This window comes from Chrysochloris asiatica, unplaced genomic scaffold (genome assembly GCF_000296735.1).
Source record: "Chrysochloris asiatica unplaced genomic scaffold, ChrAsi1.0 scaffold00464, whole genome shotgun sequence".
NCBI lineage: Eukaryota > Metazoa > Chordata > Mammalia > Afrosoricida > Chrysochloridae > Chrysochloris > Chrysochloris asiatica.
The window spans coordinates 989,419-999,961 of NW_006408982.1; the positions used below are offsets into that span (position 1 = coordinate 989,419).

The following is a 10,543-nucleotide window of genomic DNA, read 5'->3' on the forward strand; positions in this document are numbered from 1 at the left end:
TACACCTGTCCAAGTTAAAATCTCATTCTTCTTAGTTGCTTGGTATAAAAGGCTTGGCCAGTGAAGACTAAAATCCAGAGTCTGAAATAGCCAACTGTCCCCAGGAATTCTCTTACTTGCCGTTTGGTGGTCGGCATGGGGATGGTGGTGATGGCTGATATTCAGGCATGGGACAGGTCTCATTGCCCTTTGCTCAAGGTGTATCCCATGTAAGTGACTTTTTGTTGGTTTACTTGAGCTTTTTTAGCTGATATTTTATGGCCTAATTCTTGCAGGGTTTTTAGGAGGTGTTCAGTGGCTGACTTGCTTGTTACCTGATCACTGGCTTCAAGCAGGAGGTCATCTACATATTGGAGCAAGGTGCAGTGTGGCCATTGCTTTTTAAAACCGGCCAAGTCCAGACTGAGGGCTTCATCAAATAAAGTGGAAGAATTTTTGAAATCTTGTGGGAGCCTTGTCCAAGTTAAGTGACTCGCTACCTCAATTTCAGAATCAGTACATTCAAAGACAAATAAAAGTTGGCTGATAGGGGCCAAGGGTATGCAGGAGAATGCATCTTTTAAGTCCAGGACAGTATACCATTGCCGACTGGGGGCTAAGAGGTTCAAGACAGTATATGGGTTTGGGACAGTAGGATGTAAGGTCTTGACCCTTTTATCTACTTCTCTTAGGTCTTAGTCCCTCTTTTAGGCACAGGTAGAAGTGGGGTATCCCAAGAGGATTGACACTTAGTTCAAATTCCTGAGGCTATGAGTCTCCAAATGTGGGGAGGGGGGACTATTCCTTCTCTGGCCTTTTGTGCCATGGGGTGTTGTTTTATCTGTTATCAGTGAAGCATTTGTTTAGAGCTGCACAGTCACAGAAGGTTGATGCTGTGCTGGTCCAGGAGGATAGAATTCAGCCCATACCTTGGGGGAGGTCTGCTTTAGGTACTCTAGATATTTGTTGGGCTGGGCCACTGGAGATTGATTGTCCTGCAATAGATATTCTTCAGACAAGGGACAGGTTAGCAGGACAGTAGGTGGTTGAGCTGTCATGTGGATATTTGTTTCTTAAAATGAAATAGTGATGTGGAGCTTACGGAGAAGATCACAAACTAACAGTGCGTAAGGCAGTCTGGCATTATGAGGAAAGAGTGAGTCACAGTGTGACTTCCTAGGTTGACAGTTCTTTTAGTTGTCCAGAGTTATCAGAGGCGAGGCTTGATGGAGACTAGGGTGGAGGTGCAGTGAAGTTCGCTGTAATCCATACCACAGAATACCAGGCAAAGCAGATCCAGGGCAGAGCTCCAAAACTCGGAACCACGGAGATAGGAATATTTTAAAAGTTTGAAGGCTTATACCTAGTGAAACTTGAAGCTGAAGTAAGAAATCGTGGACTTTTGAATCTGCCAGGTTCAGAGGCCCAGAGTCTTGGGTGAGACCAAATGGCAAGACCAAGCTGGGAAATTGACACACGATGAAAAAAGTCACGGGAACCTTGAAGCAAAGGTGGACAATACACTTTGTCAGTTTTGCTTTGTTCTGATTTTCTTTCTCTTTTTTTTTTTTGGATCTAGTCATTGGTGCCCCCACTGTTTGTGCACCTCCATTCTGGTTACTAGAGGGGGAGCCAGAGTGAGTGGACACCCCCACCCTCACCACTGGTGGGTTCTTCTGCCACACATGCACACAAGTACTCAGCCTAAGAGCAGACCCTGAATGTGTTTTATTGTTGTTGCTGTTATGGTTTTAATACAGAAAAGGGCAGGACAGGGCTGTAGTGAGGGAAAGAGAGCTTAAAAACAAAATAGGTCAAAAATTAAATTAAAGCCTGAGGTATAGCATAACAAACCAACACTGACATCTTGAAATCTCCCAAGCAGATTTGAAAGCAAGAAGCTGAAGAGAGTACATTAAAGTCACACTCATATCAGGCTACAGATTTTTTGTTTGTTTGTCTTCTTCTCTCCCTCCTCTCTCTTTTCTGTGAGTATAGACTGAAGTATTCAGTCTAGTTTTTGTTGTTGTTTTTGTTTTTCCACTTGTGCTGCTTTTCTGTTTTATGCTCCCCCTTCTACATTTAGGAAACTATTTCTCTCCCTATATTACACAAGAAGAGACAGAAACTGCTGCCATATAGCCAAGCTACAATCATACTGTATAAAATACCAAAACCCAAGCAAGAACCAATACCAACTGCTATATACCAGGAAGGCACACAACAGCTGTGAAAGTTACTCTCAGTTAAGCAATAAGAAGAGTGAAAAGCAAAGCCCACATCCTGATCACATGTCCCTGGAAGCAATCAGAAAGCATAAAAAATACCAAAATACTCAATTAAGTATTAAGGCCACAGATAAACACTAAACACATCCAAGAAGCAAAAGCAAATGGCCATATCAGCACAAGTTCAGAAACAAGAGAAAATGTCTGAGACAAATGACCTAAAGATAGACCTGGATTCCATTCTGGAAAGAGGGCAGGCCTTGGAAATGCATGAGAAAGAATTCAGAAAAATGATTATAAAATGTTTCAAAACACTTTACAATGGAGTTGAGAAAAATAAGGAAGAAGTAAGGAAAGCACTACAGGAACAATCAAATAAGATAGATACAGCATTGGAAACAATTCAAAACCTACAGGAAGATGTCCAAACAATCAATAACAGAATATCAGAAATAGACAATAGTCTGAAAGGGCAAAGGAGTAGAATAGATGAGATGGAAGGCAGAACCAATGATCTGAAAGACAAATCTCTTTTAGTTGTCCATGGGCATCGGGACGCCTTCCCAGTGCCTCCCTGGACTACAATGGATGGCCCCTGTATCTACCAGGAAACTGATCGGTTTGTCCCCTACTTGTACTGTTACCTGGGGCTCGAAGGGGCTTAAGGGGTATGAGCCCGGGCATCCCTAATCCTGGCTTGTTAAGTTAAGAATAGGGGTGTATGAGCTTTGCTTCTCTTTTCTTTGGGGACACTCATTTTTCCAGTGTCCCTCTAGCTTGCAGTATGTGCACTGGTTCCTTCCCAGGGGCTGTTGACGTGATGAGCCAGATTTAGGCTGACTTATATTTCAGCATTTTCTCTGGGGAGTTGGTCAGTTTCTCTTAAGGCTGCTACAATGGCTTTTGCCACTGTCTTTTTTCCTGCTTCTCCCGAGGGGTCTCTATTGTAATAGACTTCTCTGGCTATCTCTACTAGCTTTGAGAGTTTTTTCCCTTCACACCCTTCTAACTTCAGTAGCTTTTGTTTGATATTGGGTGCTGAATGGGTAACAAAACTTAGGTTGATAGCTCGATGGTTTGCTTCGGCCTCAGGACAATAGGAGTGTAGGTCTGGTGTGCCTCAAGTAACCTTTCCAAAAACACATCAGGGGATTCTCTGTCATGCTGGGTGATGGCAGTAACTTTGGAGAGGTTAATGGGCCTCCAGGCTGCTCCCTTGATTCCAGCCCGCAAGTACTGTTGATAAGCTGTTAAGGAGCATATTCCCCAGAAGTGTTGGGGTCCCAATTTGGCCTTTTCTGGGGGAATTCTTCTTCAATTTTATCTCTCTTCTTTTCCTCAGTACCCCTAGGGGGGCAATGATTGATTTCTGGGCCTCTTGCCAGATTCTACTCCTTTCCTCAACTGTAAATAATACTACTAAAATCTGCTGACAATCATCCCAATTTGGCATATAGGTTTGAAAATAGATTCTAAGAGTCGTATTAGGGTCTGGGGGTTTTATGAGAAAAGGGGAGTGCTGATTTTTCCAATTATACAAATCACTGGTTAAGAAGGAACAAGGATCCTTTTTCGTTCAGGTGGTTGTTAACATAATTCCTAACATAATTCCTAAACCAGACTGTCAGGCACATTATTTCAGCCACTCAGGGGTTTCTGGACTAGGTTTAGCCAGATGTGTATGTAGGGATATTGGTTTGGATGTCCTGGGGACCCAGTAACTTGATCCCAGGTGGCCCAAGTAACATGGGGGTCAAATGTGTCAATGTGGGGCCATCCCACATTAAAGGAGGACCACTATAGTTCACATAGGGTCCAGAGGAGACCCAGACTAAATCTAACACCATAGTCATCAGAAAAAGCAGTCTGAAAATGTTTCACCATGCATTTTAAGGGGGTATTGTCTTTACTACTTGACCCTGCCATAGTGGAAGCAAGAAGAAATCTATTTCACAAATATCAAAGTTTTGGAGAGTTCCCTGACTTGAGAGACTGAATAACCAGCTTTGTAGACCTTGAAAATCCCACCATCGGGGGTAGAACCAAGATATGTCTTGCAGAATGCACTTTAAGAATAAAAGACATTTTTTTGGAGGGAGATGGAGAGAGGCAAAATTAATTTAAGTCCACCAACAAGTGAGACTGAGAAACAGAAGACAGGAGGAGATAGAAAAAGGAGAAACAAGTCTTCTGGGCTACAGAAATACAAAAAGACCTAGGGCAAAAAGTCCAATTAGAGGGACAAAAAGAAAGAGTGTGAGAAAGAAGCAGAGAGTCAAGGGGGAGCGGGACATGGAAAAAGAGGGAGGAAGAGTGAATTAGTCAGAGAGAGAGAGAGAGAGAGAGAGAAACAGAGAGAGAGAGAGAGAGAGAGAGAGAGAGAGAGGAGAAAATAAGACAAAATAAGTGGAAGTAAATTACCAGGCTTCTCATGCGGCATCCCAATGAGAAGGTGCCAGGAAGAGTTGTGGCCACGTCCTACCCTCTTTCCCTGGCCAGACTAGGAGACAAGTCTCACTGGCAGAATTTTCCCTCCAGAGGTCCAGGTGCCAAAGACTAACTAATTTAATTATGTGCGTCTTCCCACCAAGTGCTCCGACAGGAAGTTGTGAGTCTGGGGACTTGGAATGTCTCAGGGAGCGCGTCCTCTAGAAGTCTCTCCTCCCTGGAGCTGCTGTCGGACAGAGGCTTTAGGACACAGTGGTCATCCCAGACAAGCCCCCAAATGTTACGGGTTCGAATCTCAAAAAAAAAAAAAAAAAAAAAAATGATGACCACTATAAGGTCTTATTTAGGGAAAGAAAAATATATTGGCACAACAGATATTGTCAGGTGACAGGGAGACCAAAAATTCTCCTAAATCTGCCATGCCACAAAGTATCAGCAGTCATAGCTTATATGGCTTGCATTGTTCGAGCAAGGGGCGCCGGGGACTCATGATTACACAGGAAACACCACCTGTGTGGCTCTTCCTGTTAGATATGCTTCAGAGGGGTTAGAGTCTGGGAAATTTCCTGTTATGCTGATCCCAATGACTTCAGGGTTGGGAGATGGACCATGGTTTGCTAGAGGCTTGCTTCACTAGAACCAATCCTAAAGAATATTCTTACATATAACAAAGAATTTCTATTTGATGTTTCAGCCTGTCCCATTAAGAAGAATTTTAACACCTGGTGAAGAAGAGAATTTGAAATTTGAGGAAGGGAAAAAAAGGTGATGTTGCTGGAGCAGGAGCACAGTCTCCTAATTCCTTTCTTGATAGAGTTCCTGGCACTTTATTACTGTCATCAGAATCAGGAGTGACATTACTTACCATAAGAATTGGGGGGGGGGGATGGTCCAAAAGATGCCAAGCAATGCATCAATCTCTATGTCACAGTTAGTATAATGGTTCTGAATGGAATAGATTTGACTCCTGTGGAAGACACTCCTGTTGCCTCAAGAAAAGAAAATATACATGTTCATTTCAGTGTGGACATTGAGTTTCAGAACCATGTTGAAAAAATTATTTAAAGATGCAGCTATCTTCTTTGAATTTCAACCCTAGAAGCCTAAAAAAAAAAGTTTACCAACACTAAGTGCTTTTCTTTCATGGAGATGAATGAAATTAAACCTGGGTTAATTGTAATAGAACTATACAAGACACCGACTGATTTTAAAAAGAAGACATTGCAGGTATTGACCAAGAAACCTCTTTATCTTCATCTACATGAAACTTTGCTTGAGGCATGATCCTGGCATGAATACCCTGGAACTTCTGTGAATTTCACTCAGTAGAAACTATCATAGCTCTGTAGAATCTGCATCTATAAACAGGTCGTAAGTGAGTCATACCCATGCCATTGGGGCAGAATCAGCCCACGATTGCACAGTTGTACCACAGAATTTAAACCAGCACATTACTGACTGACTTATACTACTCCTTTGGATATGGACTTATTGTAGACTTTGAAACATGTTTTTACTTTCCTATCAATAGTGCAATTATTTTTAAATTTACCACTATTTCTTCCCTATTTCCTGAAATGCCACTTATGGGTAGGACATGTTCATTTCCAAACTGAACGCAGCAATAAGAATGTGCTAGAGTCCCACATCTGCAACGATATGCCCTTTGGGTTTTTTATTTAACTACAGAATTTGGTAGGGTAGTATGAAACTGCTTGGGGAAGAGCTAATTGGACCAGTCAGTGCTAGCCATAGGTGGTTAGTCTAGAACTTTATAGACTGCTCCTGAGATAAATTTTCTTTCTCAGTAGTAGTGTACTTTGGCCAGATCAGGATCCTATATGTGAAAGTGTACCCAAAATAGTAGTAGTGATTTTTCCTGATGACCAGGTTGTTGGTGTTCATTTGTTTGTTGTTGTTGTTGTTGTTTTTAAATGATCAGTTTTAGTCATGATGTTTAGCTGTTCTCTATCGCATTGCTACATTTCCTGATAATGATTCTAGACTTCATGGCAGAATCATCTCAAAATAATTACACATCTCAGAATAATTACACATTTTCATGAGTATTCAGCTATTGTAAGGTAATCGACAGGTGGTTTTGTAGTGTCTTTTAAATCATATAACCTAAAAATAATCTAGATAGATGCTAATGAGCTATTGCAGGAATAACTGCTGTTTTTCTGACAACTGATGCTGAAACCTTACAAACCTGCATACTTCTTCTTATAGTGATGAGTATGCAAATCTAGACAAATATTCATTTTTTTCTGATGTAGGTAGATACGACGGCCATTTGTTTCCTGTTTAGGTATACTAACATCGACCCATATGAATATATGCAGGTCATTAACTTATTGTAATTTGACTTATTTATAATACTTTTTACTTAATAATAGGGCACAACAAAAACTTTGATATTACACATAAGTTGGATATCAATACCTAGAATTTTATGATTTGTGACAGACTTTCTTTGGTTTAGATCTAGAGCCTACATGTTTGAATATTCACCATTTTAAACAAATAGTGCCAGCACAAGCGTAATGCAGTGTCAATATTCGGCCTGTTTTAAACTAGTGTAAGTGTGGCACTGTGGGCCAACGTGCTGCACTGAAAAGTCATTTGAACCACAAGGTCAAGCTCACCAGCTGCTCCTTGGAAACCCTATGAGGGTCATTATGGGTCAGAACAACTCAATGGCATTTAACAACAACAACCCTGCTCAGATCATTCATTATGTTTTCTTTTTAAATGAAGTAACCACAATAGGTTGTTTCAGCTCTTGCACTTCAAGAGATCTAGTTTTTACTCTCAGTTGTCTATTAGATCAGTTCTCATTACTAGATACGTGTTAATAAAAGTACATGAGCCTGAAAGACTTCTCAAACAAGAAAAAAAAAAAAAAAGCCCAGTTCATCAAATTGTTGCAACTGACACTTGCTCAGAGTATCAAACATCTTTATATTCATCTGATCGGATCCTAGTCAGCCCAACAACCCTAGTTATCCAAGTTAGGTCAAATGGGTATCAGCTGCAATTTTTGGAGTACACACACACCTCCATGCACTTAAAATCATCCTTAATCCCCATAGGCTAATTCAGTGCCCATGATTTTAAGAGCCCACACAATTCCCTAAACTTCAGATCAGTCAGCCTTTCCTGTTATTTCATCTCAAGGTCAACAAAGCGAAAACAGAACATGTCCAAACTCAGCCCGTGTCATTATTGCTATATTTCCTCCAATTCCACTCACAAGTAAACCCAGAAAGCATATAATTTCCTTTAAATTTCAGCCTTAGAAGGGAATTTTCTCTGATGGGGCATCTTCCCTTGCTTTGATACCTCAGAAACGTAAAACACCAAACTGTCCACTTTATTTTTCCTCTTGAATATCTAGTTCTTCCAGAAGTTCTGGGTTGGTCTGCATGTCTTTTCAAATGCAAATTTCTCAACTCTGAAGGTACTCAGTGGGCTCAAGATTCCACCTAAAGCCCCATACTCTGCAAAGGCTTAAATCCAAAAGGATTTTTTTTTTTAAGGCACATTTTAACTCCCTGTTTAGCAAATCCAATGAAGTATATGCTGAAGGTAAGTTTACAAATTCTCTGTAATCATAATTCCCAATATTCCTATAACACGTGTATGTCCATTTTACAGTAACTGTCAGGGGAAGCCAATATCCATAAGGTAGTCAAACACATTAACCTTTTAAAACACTCTAGTTCAATCTTTCCCTCTAACTTGAACTAACTCCATTCATATGCATATGGCCTTGATCATCTTGAAGGGTGGATTCCAGTAGACCCAGGCCCAGTATCAGCCATCATTTTTTTAATGTTTTATTGTGAATTATATGATAGTTTACATGAGAGAATTTTAGCTTTACATTCATTCCACCGTATATCGTTCAATTGCCATGGTTCCAATCCCCTCCATACATCATCAACTGACCAAAGGGTATACCCTATAAATCCACTCCCTAAACTCCCCCCTCCCCAGTCTTCACCACACAGTCCCTCTCCCTCTCTGGATCCAAAGCTCCCCGCTGCTTCATCACTCCAAGTCATCGTCTCTGCCTCTGTCTCAGGCATCGCTACTTCTCTGGCTAGGGTACCGCTCTCAGCTCTTCTCCGTTGATGGTCCTAGAGACCTCCGCTCCTAGACTGGAGAGTTAATCACTCCCTTCCTTGATACAAAATGTCTATCTTTACATTTCCAACTCTCACAATCAGTCGTGATAACAATTATTCACTATAGTATCACAAGTGACCCATCTGCATTTCATTTCATCAGCTCCGCCTGGAGATTCTGCCTTCCTCCAAGCCCCCTAGCTCTAGGTTCCCTCTTGAAAGCTTATAAGCCAGTCACTTCTTGCCTTTTGAGTCCCCCTACCCCCACCCCACCCCCAATTTGGGTATCCAATGTCCAAGTTGCCCATCTCTGCCTACTCTGTGTGTGGAGGGGGTGGGAATGTTTCGTGCTATAAGGCTTTGTTCCCTCTTTTGGGTTACTGCATCCATAGGTGTAGGACAAGTTCATCAAATTGTATCAGATCACTCTTTTTTTCCTACTCTTTCTTCTACTGGTTGAGGTCTGGTCATCCAGTCATCAGGGCCAGGTCAAGTGGGTACTATCTGCAAGTGTGGGTGTTCTTGTGCATATGCCCTCTCTTCCTATCTGCTGGTAGATTCTCTCTCCACTCTAGTCCTCTGTGGCCATGCCACTGACTCTGGGCACAAGAGTCCCCAGGCCTCCCCACACTTCTGGCCAACCAAGTCCCCATCTGGGTACACAGAAGCCAACCGAACATTGTAAGGCTTATCTGGCTTCTTCCTTGCTGCTTTTACCCCACTTCCCCCTATCGGCGATGAGTGTGGTCACCAATCAGAGCGCGTATTTCCGTTAAGTCTGTCTTGGAAGGGGCTTTGCATTGAGGGGACCTGACCACTTGCCTTGATGTTTCCTGGGCAAGCAACTTGTTTGTTCTTGTAGTAACAGTCCATCTGCCTCTATTGTTTTGTATTTTTCCTGTAGGTCTTTCTTTCAAGAAGTATCTTCTGTACTTCTAGCCGCTCCAGGCTGGTTTGCTCATCCTTTAAAGTGGAAATTTTCCATCTCTGGAGATCTGGATGTGGTTCAGGCTTCTACCTATAGTCTTATGTATTGCAGAGGCTCCTCAGGAAGCCTCCTTCCCTGGGCACCTTGTAGCCCCATTTTAGGTATTCCAATCAGTTATGGCAGAAGACAGACTTACAAACTTTCTATAGTGATGTTTCTGACTATTACTTTCTCTCCCCCTCCAGTGTCTATTTTATATTATAATGCAAGGAAAACCAAGATTCAAAAGAAACTGATGAGCATCTTAAAATCATTCCCCCCTTTTCCCCATTCCAACCATAACTCAATCTCTGTATCCCAGAGCCCTGTAGTTCCAAGTTTGTGCATACATCATTCTTTATCTCTGTCCCACTTAGCCCATTCAAACATGCCTAATTGTTCTCCCATCTGTTTGTTCTTCCGTTTCCCTCTCTCTCTTTGTATATTGCCCCCCTCCCCAGCACCCAAACTTTCCTGTGTCTAATCCCTACACTGCGCTCCACCTTCCTCTCCCTCCCCTCACCCACCACCAACTTCCCAGCAATCAACAAAGAATTCCTCCTACCTCCCTTTAGTATGGTTTCTTTTTCTTAGTCTTTTACAGTAGTGGTCCAATGCAGTATTTCTCTTTTTGTGACTAATTTCACTCAGCATAATATCCTCAAGGTTCATCCATGTTATATGGTGGCTTGCAGCTTCCTTGTTCTTCTTCAAGGTAGCATAATATGCCATTGTGTGTATGTACCACAGTTTGTTTATCCATTCTTCAGTTGATGGGCACTTGGCCT

The 10,543-nt window shown here is 41.9% G+C and overlaps 1 pseudogene; it reads left to right on the forward strand.

The window, feature by feature from the left end:
* LOC102811106 overlaps window positions 1–5,939 on the forward strand; it is a 95,106-nt pseudogene extending 89,167 nt beyond the window's left edge.
* The last annotated feature ends 4,604 nt before the right edge of the window (window positions 5,940–10,543 follow it).